This window comes from Nuphar pumila, chromosome 3 (assembly GCF_984573655.1).
Source record: "Nuphar pumila chromosome 3, dmNupPumi1.hap1.1, whole genome shotgun sequence".
Lineage (NCBI taxonomy): Eukaryota > Viridiplantae > Streptophyta > Magnoliopsida > Nymphaeales > Nymphaeaceae > Nuphar > Nuphar pumila.
The window spans coordinates 145,788,514-145,807,699 of NC_143251.1; the positions used below are offsets into that span (position 1 = coordinate 145,788,514).

General features: G+C 39.0%; 1 pseudogene; it reads right to left on the reverse strand.

The window, feature by feature from the left end:
• Nucleotides 1-11,082: 11,082 nt before the first annotated feature.
• On the reverse strand, nucleotides 11,083-14,758 carry LOC149844295 (ferritin-like catalase Nec2 pseudogene; annotated as a pseudogene).
• Between the last annotated feature and the right edge of the window lie 4,428 nt (nucleotides 14,759-19,186).

A 19,186-nucleotide genomic window follows, 5' to 3' on the forward strand; every position in this document is an offset into this window, starting at 1 on the left:
AACTTTGTCATTTTGTTCACCGTCTTTCATAAGGTTCATCACCCTTTTTCGAGTTTCTTCTCTCATGATAATGGAGCAAATTTTATTCAGAGGAGGGAGTTCGACAGACTACACAAATTCTTATATTCATAATCGAGACCAGCAAGGAGTTGAAATATTTTTTCTTACTCTTTTACCTTTTGAAAGAATATAGAGTCTATGACAGTATGGGTGTAAGAGTCCAATTCATCCCACATCCCTCACATTTTACCAAGATACTCATAGAAGGGTTGATTCTTCATTTTTTTATTTCCTTAAATGCTTTGAGAGAGTTGATACATATGGGCTATATCATAGTGCTCGCTATATAACTCTTGCGCACTTTTCCATATTTGCTAGGCGGTTTCAAGAAAAAGAAACTCCTCAACAATTTTTGGCTCCATCGAATTGTGCAGCCAAGACATGACTAAGTCATTGTTAGATTTCCACTCTTTGTACTTAGGATCACCAGGATTCAGTTTAGATTGGTCACCTGTAACGTATTCGAGTTTTAATTTCCCGCTTACACTACAAGAAAACCATGGATTAGCGACAAACGCTATCCATCACTATATTATCGCTAATCTATCGCTAAACTATTTAGCGATGGATAGTGTCCATCACAAATTTATGGTCGCTAATTAGCGACAAAACTGTTATGTTGCTACTTTCATCCCTAATTTGTGATAGATTAGCGACATACATAATCCATCATGAACCCGTTGCTAAATAAGCACAGACTTGGTTTTGTGACGGACATGATTCGTCGCTATTTTAGTGACGAGTTAGCAATGAATAATATTTGTCGCTCATTTAGTGATGGATTAGCGACGAATAATATCCATCGCTAATCCGTCGCTAAATAAAAAAAAAAAAAAAAATTTGCCCCTGTCGGAAGGTATTCTGGCAGCAACATGCCGAACTTGTACCGCACCCCATAGGCGTTGCACAGGGTCTTAGACCAGAGCGGCCTGACCCGCCATTGCGGGGTCTTCTATACAAGGCAGTGGTTGCACCTTCGAACCAATGCGCTCTTCGGTGCACTCTCTGGTGCCCTCCCGACCTGGTTCCCTCGCTTGTCTGGTTCCCTCTCTTGTTTGTCGACCTGAAACCAAAACCCCCAACAGAATCGTTAGGCTGAAAAAATAGAGGTCGGGAATGGAAAGCCACGCTTAGAAAAGAAAACCACTTACCAGGTCAGAAAGCTCGCTGACGTTAAGAACATTGACGAAACTAGCAAAAGAAGAGCCGTTCAAAATCGGAGAGGTCAGGCCAGCCTGGTCCTCCAGCGCCGACGACTCTGACTCCTCTTCTTCCTCGCGTTCCTCTGCCATAAAGTCATCCTTGTTCGAATGTCCTGCTAAAAATCGGTTTAAATCAAACGACTTTTGGGTCGGTTTAAATTTCGCATGGGGAGAGAGGGAAAATTTCGTGCCCTAGATGGGTCAGTTTAAATCGAAAAGTAGCGACAAAATTTTTCCGTCGCTAATTAGCGATGAAATATTTTCGTGGCTATGATCACGATTTGTCATAATAGAGAATTAACGTGGTTCGGCTATACAACCTACATCCTTGGTGGAAGGCAGCTCAGAGGCTCACTTTTCTATATATCTCTTCACTGTTTACATGAGATATTTATACAGGAGAAGAGGATAATACGATAAGGAAAGAAAAAAAATATAATAACTGCCTTAACAAGAATTGCTAAGAATCAACTCTAACAAATCTGTAGGATTCTCTCCTAATTTCCAGAAGTCAAGCTTATCGTGAAACACTGGCTGCCTTATGAAGATATTTCCATCACAGTTCCATTGATTAAAGGCAAAACCATCTCACAGTAATATTAGAAAATCTTTAGCTTGTCTGTGAATCAGAAACCTTTCCATAAGGTCTTTCTGATTGGGAATCGAGCAAATGAAAGGTTACCAGGTCATTGTATCGAGAACATGCAATCACCCAATGGTCAGAGCCAATGTTGTATATTTCTTGCCATGATTCCCTTCTTGGTCCTTATTTGAAAAGCCTACGCATAAGAAATAAAGATAAAATTAAACCAGAACCAAATAAAACATCAAGAATGCTAAAGCAACTGAAAACCACGTCATGAATAACCAACCAACCCATAAGGAATCCTCTAAGTGGGAGTGTCACATACCACAATGTATGCTTCGGGAACCAAAGGTTCTAGAAAACTATACATCGATGATTTAGAAAAGAGCTCGTCACTACTAAGCATCCACCATGCCGTTGGGATAAGTAATAGCGAGCCCAACAACACATTCATGAGTGCAGTCCATTGAAGTCACTAAAAGAATATGGGTCAATAGCAGCGAGTCGTTAACGGCGACACAAAAAGTCACCACTATTGATGGAGTTGAATTGTCGCAATAATGACAACTTTATATATCATCATTATAAATATATCTATAATGATGACTTTATATATCGTCATGAACGATGTCTCTAACGATGATTAATAAATGTCATCGTTATAGATTGTCTTTAACGACGGCAAATGTGGTTAAATATTGCTCGATCATTAAATGTTGTCATTATTGATCAATAACAACGACATTACGACATGGTTTTACTCTATAACGTCGACCTTGTATGTTGTCGTTAATGATGTGTTATTAACGATGACATGCGTGGTCATTAAATATATATACAAGGATTAAGGTCAATAGCAAAGGCATACATTATTCTATAACAGTGACATAAATGGCCGTTAAATATTCTTGTCAACTATCCATTAACGACAACATAAATGGCTACAAAGAACTGTGTTTTTAAACTATGACTCTTTAACGACACAAAACAAGTCACCGTTAAAAAAAAGCAATAACAGCGTTACAAACATCACCATTATAGACTCAGAGTCTATAACAACGATCTTAAATATCGTCGACCATTGAGTGTGGCCATCATAAATCAATAACGGTGACACCAGAATGTTGTCATTAATAAGATCAAATATTTTGCACTAAATCATATGTTGTAGCATAGTACCTTTTTCATTCTTACGTCATCACAAATACATGAATTAAACAAAAAATAAGTTAAAGCTAAAACAAATGTGAAAGCATAGCGTGTCGATCCGCATCACGAAAGAGTGGACCAATCGTAAAGAAGCATAAAGAGGACGGATTATATGCTTCTTTGGCAGTCTCAAAACCGCCTTCCTTCCTCCACCACAACACGTGGGTATAAATAGCGTCTGGCTCCGGTTTTTTTGGTTTTTCTTCAGTCCTTGTTATTCATGGCTACGGTCTCCCTCTCTCCGCCTAGTTCATCTCCTGGTTAGTTTCTTTTCAGGTTGGGAGGAACCAATGGCGTAGCTAGGATTGATGTGAGGGGTGGGCAAACAGGGCTGTAGCAAAAAAAAAATGGTGTGATATTGGGGGGTTCGGGGGCAGTGCCACCGAAAAAAAAAATTGAGATAAAATAAAAAATGGCTACAATTATTAATAAAAAACTATTTTATATGGACAAATCAAACTATTTTCGGCAGTCAGGGCTGAGATGGGCTAGGACTGGGCTTTAAAAAAAAAAAAATAACTGTTTTGCCCCCGCCCCCCAGCTCCGCCTCTGACCACCAAGATTGGTCTTAGAACCCAGAAAAAGCTTTAAGCTAAAAAATGAATACATTTTTTATGACACCGATGATGACCAACATGCACCATATGCAGAATTCAAGCAAAAAGAGTATAAAAATGCCTGTTAGACAAAAAATACAGACGCCCAATTATTAAAATCTGTCAATGGGCCACAGTTACTCACTACAAGAATCCTAGACAATCGAGAACAAAAAATTCACTCACACCAACTATCTGGTAGATAAAGATACACTATCTGTTGCCTTCGTTACATTGATAGACATCCATACCTTGTTTTAGCAGCAGGCACAAAAAGAGAGTCCTATGCACGCACGATGACCAAGAAAGGATCGCAAGATTGACTCTTCCAATGAGGTTGCGCCCAAAAAGGAGGAAAGAAACTAGACCCACGTTCAGTTGTGCCCCAAAAAGAAAAGACCAAGAACCAAATTGAAGGGTTGGCCTGTATTGCTCCTGTAGAATGGATAACTGGATACTGTATCACCAAATCCACTGAACATGAACAAAACCCACCCTCAAATTTAGGAGACAAGAGGGTCTTCTTCAAACTGCTAGCGGTGGTCGTCGGAGATTGGCGAAGGTCCGACTGACTGCAACACCGATGCCTCGCGTTGCCGGAGATTGCAATAGAGAGAGAGAAGCTCGGAGGGGGGCACCGCCACCGCGGGTTCACCGAAGGGAGGCCGGCGGCACTGCAGAGCACAGGGGTTGCCGACGAATGGGGTTGCCGCCTTGCCTGTGACAGAAGGAGAACGCCGGAACGGAGGGGCAGAGCTTTAGAAAACTGGCAAGGGTTTTACCCCTCGCCCCTTTTGGCAGGCTCTAGACTCATCGAGAGCCCGGGTCTCGGTCGACTCGGTTTCACGAGTCTCGATTCGACTCGGTTTCCCGAGTCATAAGTCAACTCGGTTTTAAATTTTAGGGTGGGCGGCCGCCCACCCCTGGCTCCGCAACTGGGAGGAACCCTAACCCTACCCGTAATCTCTCTCTCTCTCTCTCAGTGTTTGTGTGTGAGGTTTATGATAAGAGCTATCCTTGTTGTCTTTATTTTTTCTGTGGAATTGATGTTGAATGCTTTCATTTTTTTTCCTTTTTACAACCGTTGGTAATCTTTTTCTTCTTTTTTTATCGAGTAGATTGGTTTTTTCTGTATTCTTTTGGCTTGATACCATTTTTAAATACATAGTTTTTGTGAGTTTTTGGTATGTCAAATGCTATTATATTGTTGAAGCAATTGACAGGCAGCGAGGAAGTCTGCCCCAACAACTGGTGGAATCAAGAAGCCCCATCGTTATCATCCAGGAGCTATTCTCTCTTCGGTATGTACTCGTGCAAAACTCTCTCTCTCTCTCTCTCTGTGTATGTTTGTCTCTTGACCTTATTATGTTTTGTATTCTCAAATAAACTCGTAAGTATCAGAAGAGTACTGAGTTGCTGATCCGAAAGCTTCCTTTCCAGAGGCCTGTGTGTGAGATTGCTCAAGATTTCTAGGTATGTATGCATCCTGAAAGACGGTTTGGTCATTATGCTCTGCGTTTCTCGGCGCAACTACTTGTCTATTGAGCAATTTAAAATTATTGAAGCTCTGATTTTCTTCCCTCCCTTGTGTTAATATAGATGGAGAGGGTGGTGTATGTTCGCCCTCGATGATTCACTGAATCCCACGTCTGTGTTCGGGGCTTTGAATGAGCACCACGTATACAAGCACATGGGGCTCGTATTCCTGTGTATGTTGACATAACTTTGCATCAGACTCTGGTGTTGTTGCAAAGACTTAAGTACCCTTTCTTGCTATTCTTCTCATAAAGTGATGGTTTGAGAAAATGACAAAAATGCCCTTCATTCAAAAAAGAAAAAACAAACAGTTCAAAAAAAGGACAAACATGTCCTTCATCCAGAAAGTCGAGGATGATGTTGACTCTTCAAAGTCTTCTTCTTTTTCTGTTCAAAAAAAGGACAAACATGTCTTCTTCTTCTTTCTCCGTAAAACACTGTAAAACCCTCTCTCTCTCTAGAGAAGAAATCAAGGGAAACAAAGAGTTCTTCCTGGAGAAGGCCATGAACATCAACCCTCTCACACTCTCTCTCTTCTCTCTCTACTTCTGTGCACATCCAACAGGCGATCCTACATTGCTCCATCGTCATCTTCTTCTTCTTCCTTCTTCGTAAAACACTGTAAAACCCTCTCTCTCTCTAAAGAAGAAATCAAGGGAGGTAAAGGGTTCCTCCCGGAGAAGGCCATGAACACCAACCCTCTCACTCTCTCTCCCTTCTCTCTCTACTTATATGCCTGATTTAGAGTTTTTGCCCTTACAGGAGGGGGGTCCGGGGGTTCATCCCAGCGTGGGTAGCATCATTCAACTAAATGAGTTGTAGATCCTGATTCAGAGTTTTTACCCTTATAGGAGAAGGGTCTGGGGGCTCCTCCCAACGTGGGTAGCATCATTCAACTTGAAGAGTTGTGGAGTCTGATTCAAAGTTTTTACCCATTCATATTTTAAGGCATTAGATCTCATGTTTGAACATCCACGCATGTGCAGTTTGCTTTCATCATGTTCAGTTGCTTTCTAGATTATACTTTGAATTCTTATGCATTTTAGATCTATCGATTTGTATGTAACCAGAGCTCATTTTAATCTAAAATTTTTACTACAACTTTATGCATATGTCTTCATGCTCTCCACCAAAAATCAGATCATTCTGAGTTTGTTTGACCCACTTTAAAAATCAAGATTCAAAACCTGTTAATTTGCACCGTCAGGATTTTAGCAGAATCAGGACCAACTTGCGGAAGTGATTTCTCCCTAACCAGAGATGATCTTTCCAATCCGTAAAAAGGGTTGTTTTCTAAATTGAATCTAGTTTGTTCATACCAAATTTCAGCGATTTCTATGGTGTTTTCGTACCAGTTTCGGGTCAAAAACCATAACCCTGTCACCCTGTGTCATTTTAATGGCTCAGATTTTGATCCATTTTGTTTGAATTTTATTTTCCTAATGGAAGATCATTTTTCTATTCTGTAAAACGGGTTCTCTTCTTTTATGTGTCTAGTTCATCTCTGTAAATTTTAAAAAAATTTCATGGTCAATTACTATTTTATTTTGATTAAATACCAGAACCTTGTATCCAGATTTTATAAATGTTCTGATTTTGGCCCCCATATCATGACTGTTGTAGCACTTCTTCAACAAATCGTTATTTGATTGACAATATTCTTCAGCAAATTATTGTTATGATTTTTTGAGTCTCTACTATGATTTGTAGTATTTTTGGGTCTCCAACGAGCCTCACAATGATTTATAGTGTTGTTCAATCTTTTAACTATGATTTATAGTGCTTTGGGGTCTCCAACGAGTCCCACAACGATTTGTAGTGTTTTTCGGTCTTTTAACTATGATTTATAGTGTTTTTGGGTCTCTAACGAGACCCACAGCGATTTATAGTGTTGTTGGACCTCGCTATAGCGATTTTTAGTGTTTCTCGCTAAACACTACAGCGATTTGTGATACAAATCGCTATCCGAATCAGGACCAACTTGTCAGGGTCATATCTCCCTAACCAGAGATTGGATTTCAAATCCGTAAAAAGTGGTGTCTTCGTTATGAAGTCTAGTTTATTCTTGTAAATTTTCAATGATTTCTATGGTCATTTAATACCCCATTTGAATATAAAACCAGACTCCTATCAGTCTGCCTTATTTGAGTGACATAGGTTTTTATTTCATTTTGTAAGAGTCATATCTCCCTAACGGAAGATCATTTTTCAAATCCGTAAAAAGCGTTTTCTTCCTCTATGTGTCTAGTTTATATCTGAAAAGTTTTATAACTTTTTATGCTCATTTGATATTTTGAACCTGTTAAAAACCGAGACATGTTATAAAATGTTATAAAACTTAAAAAGTTTGAAACTTCCTCTATGTGTCTCAATTTTTAGCGAGAAACACTACAAATCGCTAAACACTACAGCGAGGAAGTTTCAAACTTTTTAAGTTTTATAACATTTTATAACATGTCTCGATTTTTAACAGGTTCGAAATATCAAATGAGCATAAAAAGTTATAAAACTTTCCAGATATAAACTAGACACATAGAGAAAGAAAACCCTTTTTACGGATTTGAAAAATGATCTTCCGTTAGGGAGATATGACTCTTACAAAATGAAATAAAAACCTATGTCACTCAAATAAGGCAGACTGATAGGAGTCTGGTTTTATATTCAAATGGGGTATTAAATGACCATAGAAATCGCTGAAAATTTACAGGAATAAACTAGACTTCATAACGAAGACACCACTTTTTACGGATTTGAAATCCGATCTCTGGTTAGGAAGATATGACCCTGACAAGTTGGTCCTGATTCGGATAGCGATTTGTATCACAAATCGCTGTAGTGTTTAGCGATAAACACTACAAATCGCTATAGCGAGGTCCAACAACACTATAAATCGCTGTGGGTCTCGTTAGAGACCCGAAAATACTATAAATCATAGTTAAAAGACCGAAAAACACTACAAATCATTGTGGGGCTCGTTGGAGACCCCAAAACACTATAAATCATAGTTAAAAGATTGAACAACACTATAAATCATTGTGAGGCTCGTTGGAGACCCAAAAATACTACAAATCATAGTAGAGACTCATTAGAGACTCAAAAAAATCATAACAATAATTTGCTGAAGAATATTGTCAATCAAATAACGATTTGTTGAAGAAGTGCTACAACAGTCATGATATGGGGGCCAAAATGAGAACATTTATAAAATCTGGATACAAGGTTCTAGTATTTAATCAAAATAAAATAGTAATTGACCATGAAAAATTCTGAAAATTTACAGGGATGAACTAGACACATAAACAAAGAAAACCCGTTTTACAGAATTGAAAAATGATCTTCCATTAGAAAAATAAAATTCAAACAATATGGATCAAAATCTGAGCCGTTAAAATGACATAGGGTGACAGGGTTATGGTTTTTGACCCGAAACTGGTACAAAAACACCATAGAAATCGCTGAAATTTGGTATGAATAAACTAGATTCAATTTAGAAAACAACCCTTTTTACGGATCGGAAAGATCATCTCTGGTTAGGGAGAAATCACTTCCGCAAGTTGGTCCTGATTCTGCTAAAATCCTGACGGTGCAAAATAACAGGTTTTGAATCTCGATTTTTAAAGTGAGTCAAACAAACTCAGAATGATCTGATTTTTGGTGGAAAGCATGAAGACATATGCATGAAGTTGCAGTAAAAAATTCAAGTTAAAATAAGCTCTGGTTACATACAAATTGATAGATCTAAAATGCACAAGAATTCAAAGTATAATCTAGAAAGCAACTGAACATGATGAAAGCAAACTGCACATGCGTGGATGTTCAAAAATGAGATCTAATGCCTTAAAATATGAATGGATAAAAACTTTGAATCAGACTCCACAACTCTTCAATTTGAATGATGCTACCCACGCTGGGAGGAGCCCCCAAACCCCCCTCCTGTAAGGGCAAAAACTCTAAATCAGGTTCTACAACTCATCAAGTTGAACGATGCTACAGTTAGTGTGCAGGTCAGTCGGTGTTTGATGAAGAAATGTTGGATCGTTTGTTGGATGTGCACAGAAGTAGAGAGAGAAGGGAGAGAGAGTGAGATGAGGTTTTACCCCTCTCTTGTAAGGGTAAAAACTCTGAATCAGGATCTACAACTCATTTAGTTGAATGATGATACCCACGCTGGGAGGAGCCCCCAAACCCTCCTCCTGTAAGGGTAAAAACTCTGAATCAAGCTTCACAAGAGTCAATGTATAGGTCAGTCGGTGCTTGATGGAGCAATGTATGATCTTCTAATGGATGTGCACAGAAGCAGAAATAGAAGGGAGAGAGAGTGAGAGGGTTGATGTTCATGGCCTCCTCTAGGGGAGATTTCTTTCTCGGATAATCTTGCAGTGCAGAGACTGGGTCTTAAATAATCATCTTGGGGGCACTTAAGTCTTTACAACCACTCATTTTCAAGAACCGTCATTTTTTTTTGCACCAATGGAGGAGAGGGTACTTAAGTCTTTGCAATCTTATCAAACTCCAACGCTAATTAATGCTGACAAACATGGGGATACGAGACACACATGCTTACATACGTGGTGCTCTTTGAGACCCCCGATCATGAGATGTAGCTAACTGCCCTGTTCGGGGGGGGAACATATTACCTGCTTTGATATAGATGGATTTGTGTTTCCAAAGTCATGTTGTTCTCGCTCTTCAAGAAGCCGCTGAGTCGCATTTATTGTAATATATTGTTAGTGCTAGGATTTAGGTGCGGAGCAAGCAAATTTTTTTTCCGCAGCTTTAGGCCAATAATGGCAACAAAAATGTTGCGCTATAGATAAATAATGGCGACTTAATTGTCGATGTTATAGGAAAGTCACTGTTACAGGAAAGTCGCCGTTATAGGATAAGTTGCCGCTATTGGGTGTACCCTTTAACAGTAACATATAAATTTCGTCGTTATTACTCAACAAAGGCCAAAACTAGATGGCCACTTTTTGTTGCCGTTAAGACCTATAACGGCAACAAAGAGAGCAATAGCGACAACTTTTATCGCGTATTGACAATGATTCTTGTAGTGAGTAAAACCATGTCTGATGGTAGCACAGTTGTGATGTCTATATTAATCTTGAATGGTAGCACGCACCAAAAATGTGTGACAGTTGGCTATTTCAGATGTTGTTTAACCTCACTACATCAATTTTTCCACTTGCAAGGATTCTATTTCTTCTCTCATATCCGTAGCTGAGCAAAAGCCATGGCCTTTCCCGAAATTACTTCATCTTACAAATCTGCAATGCAGTGAAAAGAGTAGGACCAAAGACTTTATGCTGCATACAATACATTAATTAGGCTGAAGTTGCTTTAGTTGGTGCTATCTGTGCAAACTGCAAGTACCCACAAGAAATGAATGTTGATGGTTGATACCTTGACTATGAAAAACATTGTATAAGCCATATATAAAGCAGAAATATGTGGTTCTGCTTCGTTTAAAGTGCTATAGATTATGCCATCAGAAAATGTCGAGAAGAATTTTGCAAGAGATTTATAGCATATACCTAGATCAAATCTTTAGAGAAAGAGAGAGATTACAAGGTGGGAACTTGTTTATGCAACAGTTTAGATAAGAAAACCCATTTATTTTCGTCATAGAATTTTCATTTTCCTTTTTGACACGGTAGAGGCGATGACATGATAAGCTATGATATAAAACAAAAAAAAAATCTTTCAAAAGATAAGCTATGATATAATAAACTAGTCTACCTTCTCCCCACCCCCCAGCCCGCTCTCTCTCTCTCTCTCTCTTTCCACCCCCCCCCGCATACACAGAAACACCATGTTCACAGCTAGAACCACGACAACCAACAATTATTCATCAGTTATACTAGAATAGACGGATGCAGGCAATGATGACAATCTAATGGTACTCCAGATAGGACCGTGCTATCTCGCCGTTGCCACCTTTAGGGAAGAATCCACCGGGCACATGCTCGCTGCCCGTCCCATACACGATCCTCAGGATTTCTGCAGGAGTCCTTGCGTAGGAGAGCGAGTTCACGTCAGCAGATAGGACGTTGCCGTGAGTCCTGCCCTCTGCACCAAGATCAAGTGGAACAACAAGGCCCTCATCTTTGATGCCGCACCCGCCGATCCGGTCCCTCAGGATGGAGATCCGGTCGGTGAACTCCGCCACTGTGATGTTGTAGGGCTTAACAAGCTCATGCTTCCTCTCGTATAGCAAGCCTCGATCCACAGCGTCCTGTCCAGACTCTACACCTAAGAGCCCTGCCACTAACTGTGACAAGGTTTAACAGATAGGCCATAAGAGAAGAGTTAGAAATCTTTTTTAGAAGAGTAATTGCTAGATCCCTTTTTTTTTTAAGGAAGAGTAATTGCTAGGTCCTAACCAGTTGTAATTATCTCTTAACCATTCTAAACGATTTCTTTTTTTCTTTTAGAATAAATTCAAAACGATTTCAAAAAGCATACTTGTAGCTGTTCGCTTAATCTCAACTTATAGATGTATTCCCTATAGCTTGCTTAATTAGTAGAAAACATGTTCAGATGTGTTTTCAGAGCGTTAAAAAATCAAAGACTGATATCACATTAAAAAATTTATAATGAAAATTTGTTCAATGATTTTAAGTGAATAAATAATGATAAGCACATCTATTGGTTCAATTTAAAAGCAAAAATTACCTGCAAATATGCTTTTCTGAAGTTTTGATGGTTACGAGATAAAAGTGGTTAAGACCCACGAACCACTCATTCAAAAATTGTAAATATAATTGTAGATAACAAATGCAAAAGAAGCTAAAGACAAGCTAAAAAATAACACAACTGAGTTTTTTTTATATATACACGAAGAAACCACCCACATGATCAGTGACCTAGCCGCGCTGGCTTTGCTGCCGTACTTAGAGTCGCTGTCCTGGCAGCATAAAACTCTGTGGGCTATCCCACGGAATCACCATGCTGACACCCATGAGATTTGAACCTAGGCCACCTGCCTAGCAGCCTAGGTCTCAACCCACTACGCCAAAACCCTTCGGAGCAGAATACAAACTCAGTTAAAAAGAGGTTTTCCATGATGCTTAATCTCTTTAGTCGGTAATTGCACCCTTCACGTAATGTATTTGAACCGTGTGGTTCAAAAAAGCTAGAGGCAAAACGACCCCATGCCCCAGGTTACAACCGACCCTTGCCCCTCCACAAACTATTCTAGAATTGCACTTTATAGGGGAGGGGGCTCATCAAAATGCCAAACATAGGCACTAAATTGCCCAAGAAGTATAAAAAAAACAAAACAAAACTGGAACTGAATGGATCAGAAGTAGAGCAGTGCTGTAAACCATAACATGAGGAGTCAAAATTAAGTACGTCATGGTCATGCATGTCATGTCAATTATGCTAATGATCTCTCTCTCTCTCTCTCTCTCTCTCTCTCTCGTTTAGTATTTACCCTTTTGGAGTAGTAGCCCTTGAGGTTGGAATTTATACCCACGTAACCGGTTAGCCCCACGTAGGGTATGGCATAAACGGCCAAGAGGAAATTGATGCTATTGACATAAGGATCAAATGGAGGCATCAGTTCACGCCCCAATGCCTGGTTCATTATTTGTGCAAAGTTCTTGGCACTCAAATCCAACAGTGGCCTAGGAAACTCACCAACCGTTGCCTTAATTGCCCTGAAAAATCAAGACAAAAAGTGTGTGTGAGAGAGAGTATTCAAATTCAAATACAATAGGCTATATAAGCTCACAAAATCTGCTTACGAATCAGGAGGAAATATCAAAGCTCAAGGAAGAAATATCGATGCAAAAATTTTGTTTTAGGCTTTGCATTATCATTTGTATAGCTATTGTTCATTATCTTGTACAAAAAAGTCGGCTTAAACAAATCCCGCAATTGGTTCTCAAAATTATCATGTTATTTGATCCAATTGGGATTTATCCAGTCCTGCAAAAGAGGTGCTTCACATATTCTGGTCTTATATATATATATATATATATATATATATATATATATATATATATATATATATATATATATATATATATATATATATATATATATATGTGTGTGTGTGTGTGTGTGTTGATGACATTATCTTAGCCGACAATGATCTCAACTACATTCAGGTGCTCAAGGCTGCTATTAATAGTCATTTTCAACTTAAAGATCTTGGAGTGCTCAAATATTTCCTTGGCATTGAAGTAACACAGTCACAAAAAGGGATATTTTTATCTCAACACAAATATACCCTTGATATTATTGATCAAGTTGGATATCTGGGTGCTCGACCATCTTCTGTTCCCATGGATCCTCTCCACAAACTCACTAATGATATTGGGGATCAACTTCAAGATGGTAGTACTTATAGAAGGCTCATTGGAAAGCTTATTTATCTCACAATAACGAGACCTGATATAATGTATGCAGTTTACACTCTCAACCAATTCATGGGCACACCGCAACAACCACACATGGACGCAGCTCTTTGTCTCGTTAGATATCTCAAGAATACTCCAGGTCAAGGCATCCTTATGTCCTGCACAAGTTCTTTACAACTCGTTGGTTATTGTGATTCAGATTGGGATGTGTGCCCAATGACACGTCGGATCACAATTGGATTTTGTACTATGCTCGGCACAAGTCTTTTGTCTTGGCGAACCAAGAAACAGACCACGGTATCCCAATTTTCAGCTGAAGCTGAACATCGGTCCATGGCTACCACCAGTTGTGGGCTTACTTGGTTGAAATATCTTCTTTCAGATCTTGGTGTCAATCACAATCAGCCGATACAATTATATTGTGATAATCAAGCGGCCCTACATATTACTGATAATTCCGTCTTTCACGAATGAACAAAGCACATCGAGTTTGATTGTCGTCTTATTCGTGACAAGATTCAAAATGGCTCCATCCAGTTACATCCCAACTTCATCTCAACTAGCTGATATATTCACCAAGGCACTAAAAACACGTGTTCTCTACACTCAAAACCAAGTTGGGTGTGTTTGATCCACACGCCCAACTTGAGGGGGAGTATTCAAATTCAAATACAATAGGCTGTATCAGCTCACAAAATCTGGCTACAAATCAGGAGGGAATATCAAAGCTCAAGAAAGAAATATCGATGCACAATCAAATATAACAACACTTAGCAAGCTGCGTATCAGCATTTTGTTTATGTCATTATCTTCTCGTTTTTTTTTTTAGAGAGAGAGAGAGAGAGAGAGAGAGAGAGACCTCAAGTGGCCAACTTCTTGATAGGCAAACTGTTCTATGAGGTCCCTGATGAGAGGGTTGAGGTTGGCCTTCTTTGCTCCGATGGGAGGGGGTCCCCCCATGACCAACTCGGGTGCTATCTCATCCAGGCCGTACCCGAGAGCACCCCACAGGAAGAAGTCTGCTTCAAGGTGCTCCAGGTTAAGTGGGAATTGCAGCCATGGAAAATCGCTAGGAAACACGGGCAGCTCCATTAAGGGCGGTGCTGGCGTGCAACTAGAATGCAGAGAGCCTGACAGAGGCAGCACAAGAGGGAAAAGGATGGAGACTTCGACAAGGAAAAATAATGAAATAGTGGCCATTGTACAAGGAATGGTGACGAGAATGTGGAAGCGAGACCTCACGACTCGAATTTATAGTAAGAGGACACCCACACCTACCAAGCGATGATTAATTGCGTTGCAAGTTTTTGGTGCAGCTGATTTACTCTAATTGATAAAGTCTTGTGTTAAACTAACTAGCCTTTCTGCGGGAAATGAAAGCCTCCCCAATGGAAAACCCTCCCAAACCTCCTCAATAGCCGTTTTAATAGATTTTTGGTATTCTTTTCAAAATTATGACCGCACAGGTATGATCTATATGCTTGTTTTTTATAAGAATGGGTTCTTGAAGCATTTGATTCTGATGCATGGATAAGTTTTTATAAGTTTCAAAATCAACGGCATTCGATTTAAAAGGTTTGGAAGGGTTTTGTATTGGAGAGGTTTTCATTCCTCTCTTTCGGATATATCACTAGCAATGAAATGAGAGTCAACCATCTCATCAAGTGCTTGTGCCTCTAGTGTTTGACACGTGTCATGTGATGTAATTATATAACACCTTGATTGTATACTTAGGGGCCCCGAGATGTTGCGTGCTTGGGCCACTTTGATTGTATATATGAATTAGGTTGATCTTGCTTTATGCTCACAGAGATTCTTTTGTTTCCTTTAGTCATTTGCCGTGATTGATTAGGAATTCTGTATGCGTACCTGAAACTTTTTTATCTGTAGTGTTTCCATATGAAAAGAACTGAGGCAACCTCTTTGCCATAGATGGCTAAGACCATATAGAGATGAACAAGCAATAGTTGGTCACAGTTCCATCGCATTTGAGCAGTTGGTAAACGAGACAGTGGCAGCACTTGTGCCACTCGTATACGATTCCTGTTCTAAGCTGATCATAGAGCAGCTGCGACATTAATTTGGCCCTTTCTTGCCGTGGGAAACTTCTCTTTCTCTTTATATATATATGAAAATAAAAACCTACAAAATAGGAACGGTGCTAAATGAAACATTTTCAGTATTTTTTAAGAAATTCTAACCCATAGATGAGTTCAGCTTGATTGATTTAATAGAAATGAACACTTGGATCATGCATTTTGAATGAAAAACATGGTATTTGGAGCCCTAAAAATTTATGAAAATTGTAAGCTGTTGATTTTTAAAACCTTATATAAAGCTATTCATGCATTGAAATCAAACACTCCAAGAAGTGATTTCTATAAAAACAAACATATAGATCACATGGTCAGAATTTTGAAAAAGAATATCTAAAATTCATTAGCATGTTTCATTTAGCACTATGCCCATTTTGTAAGGTTTCATTTTCTATATATACACACTTGATTTACATAGATAGAAGCACCAAATGTGAAATCTAACTGTTGAATCATGTTTAACATGTTTTATTTACTATTTTCATTATTTGTGAGCCGTTGATTTTTCACTATCTCAAAAATAAAATCTTAAGAAAACCTTCTAACATAGTAAATAAATCATACTAAACACATCTATATGATTAGATCAACCATTTTCTAGCTAGATCCATACAAATAAGAGTGCTACCACCTTATGGTATCATGGTACATAACTACCTTATATTTTCCTATATATATATATAATTTATTTTAAGATAATGTTTGCTGCTCTCACGGTAAAGAACCTCTAAATGATTTTTTTTTTAATATGTGATCTAAATGTTTGGTTTAGTAGAAACCAACCTTTAAATCATCATCAAAAATTTGTATTTATGCTTTGAAAACAATATGTTCTATGAGTCAATTCCTACTATTTTGACCATGGTGAACACATTTGTAGGGCCATAGGGTCAGATTTAGTCAATACAACTATGAGTTCTATAATTTAAGAATATAGCAAATAATATACTGAAACTGGAATATGTAAACCAGCAAAATATGTAAACTAATATGAACCAAGATTTTCATAAGGTTTTTTTTTTGCAAATCTAACTTTGCAGATGCATTCAGAGAGAGAGAGAGAGAGAGAGAGAGAGAGAGAGAGAGAGAGAGAGAGAGAGAGAGAGGTTCCTCCTGAGACAACATTCTCCGTGGTACAGTAAAAAATTATGGAATAATGCAAGCTTTAATATCAATATCAGCATGTTCCCCTTGTCACCGTTAAATTTGGATTAACCCAAAGCAATAACAAAAATACCGCCCAATTGGCGTCTTTTTAAACGGATATTTGACACTGCCAATCTCATCTAGCCAACAGGAGTAGGCACTAGGCCGGATTTAGTTCTGGTACCCCACCTGACTCGAACCTGGACACGCAGGCATGGGCATAAAAAATGCCAAACCTTAATGTAAACTTTCGGGTCGACTGAATGGGACCCGAGTAACATGGTGCTCAGGTTTGGGTTGTGGATTTCACCAGATATCCAACCCAAACAACCAGCTTGACCCAAGCATTCTCTTAGACAATTTTATGTTAAAAATAGATTCTAAGTACTCTCTAAATTATGTGGGTCGGGTTTGGGGTCGATTTCAGACATATATAACTTGACCTGAGTTCTTGTTATTGGGGTGGATTTTGGTGGGTCGGATACCCGACCTATTGACAGCCCAAGATAGAAATAATTAAATGGGCAATGCTGAGTACACTTCAAGCTCGAAGTGGTGCTTGGCAAAAGGGGTGAGCCACAGTGTTCCACCAGCTATATACAACAAGCTAGACAACAAGATCAGTTTCCTTGTCTCATATTAACAGGGAAACGTGGGGCCTAGACATGCTGTCACCAAACACTGCCCTCAAATGGATGTTGGTTGGAACTTGGAAGTATTAGAAGGTAAAGGGCACATGCTAGCATTATTTCAATCCGTCATATAGACTATGAAGCTAAACATATTTTACTTAACATGAGCATTTTCATCATTTTTACTGGCGTTTTTTTTAGGATAATTGGAGAAAAATCACCTTGCTCTCCAAGTTCATTGGGGTAAAACCCAGGTTCCCTTGCACACTAGGGAGTACACCAAGCTTCAGCCTTACAGCAAAGGATGTGCACTTGCAGGTTTTGAACTTGTGACGTTCTGTCAACTTGGTGACCTTCATCAGTGGCCGCGAGCAAATGAGTGAAGCGGCCAATTTTAATTTTTACTGGCTGTTTGTGAAACTATAATGGTTCTTTTCAAGTTTTCACTACGTCATAAGTTTGTTTCCTCTGCATAACATAGCCAAATTTAGAGGAAACTTCCACTTTCCCCTTGATTAAAAGTAAAAAGAACATGCTACAGTCCCATTGTAGTAGCTATACTGAAGTTGTTGGCGTGCAATTTCTCAATACTCTTTTTATAGGACTCCCACTTCACTACAAAGTGTCCAAAAAAGCAAGTTTTTTTTCTTTTTCTTACCTTTTCTTATGGTGGTTGAGGAAGTATTAAAAGCAAAAAAAAATGCATTTGTATAGGGAAATGCATCAATCACGTCGGCCACTACCGAACTCGGATCCACCGTCCACACTTAGCTTGGGCCAACTACCAAGGTGAGAGACATGAGAGAGCCTAGGAATACAACCCTGTTGACTCTAACCACTTTGAGCACAGAAATGCCCAGAAAGCGACTACTCCAGGCTATAAAGTGACAACATGCCTTTTCTGTTAGGAAAACACAAGCAAGAAACAACCGAAAGAAACAATAAACAAGAACGATCAATCTAAACACAACAAAGACACAAAGATTTACGTGGAAAAACATCTCCTCAAATCCAAAAGAGAGAGTAAAAAACTACGGCTGCCCAAAGAAAAACCTTTATTGCACTTTTTCGACTATTACAAGAGAGAAAGAAAAGAAAGAATTTATAAGGCAAGGGCGACAACCCTAAACCTAAACAAGTCGGGTTTGATCCAAAAAGAAACTGGGTCCCAAACATAAGCCCCAAAACAAAAAAATTTTGAAAGGCGCTGCCCCCTACGGCCCCCCTGACCCCCGCCTGCTGACCGCGCAGCGGGACCTGTGCCAAGGGGAGCCCCCGAACCCCCCTACTGCAAGGGCAAAAAACTCTGAATCAGGCTCCACAACTCATCCTTTTCTTCTTTTATCTCTTAATGCATGTGGTTGGAATTAGGACAAAAGGTTTAAGCATAGATCTGTGTTCCTTCTTTTTCTTTTTTTTATTGGGAAAAAAAGTGAATCAAACTTTTTTCAAGATCGGATTTCTTCAATTATTCGTATTTGTTGGAAACATTTACAAGAAAAGGGATCTATAAAGACCCTAAAAATGCATTTGACCTCTACAATAATTTGTTTAGCTATCAATTGATTGTTTGTTAGCAGTTTTATCATCTGAAAATAGTCGTATTTTACTCCAAGTGAACTAAAATACAAAGTGCATTCACCCAAGGTAGCGGGATTTTGGACACAAATTATATGATCGAAGGTAAGCATAATGAGTTAATTTTTTCTTTCTTTTTTTTTTGTCAACCCCAGAGGTGCACGTTTGGCTTTCCT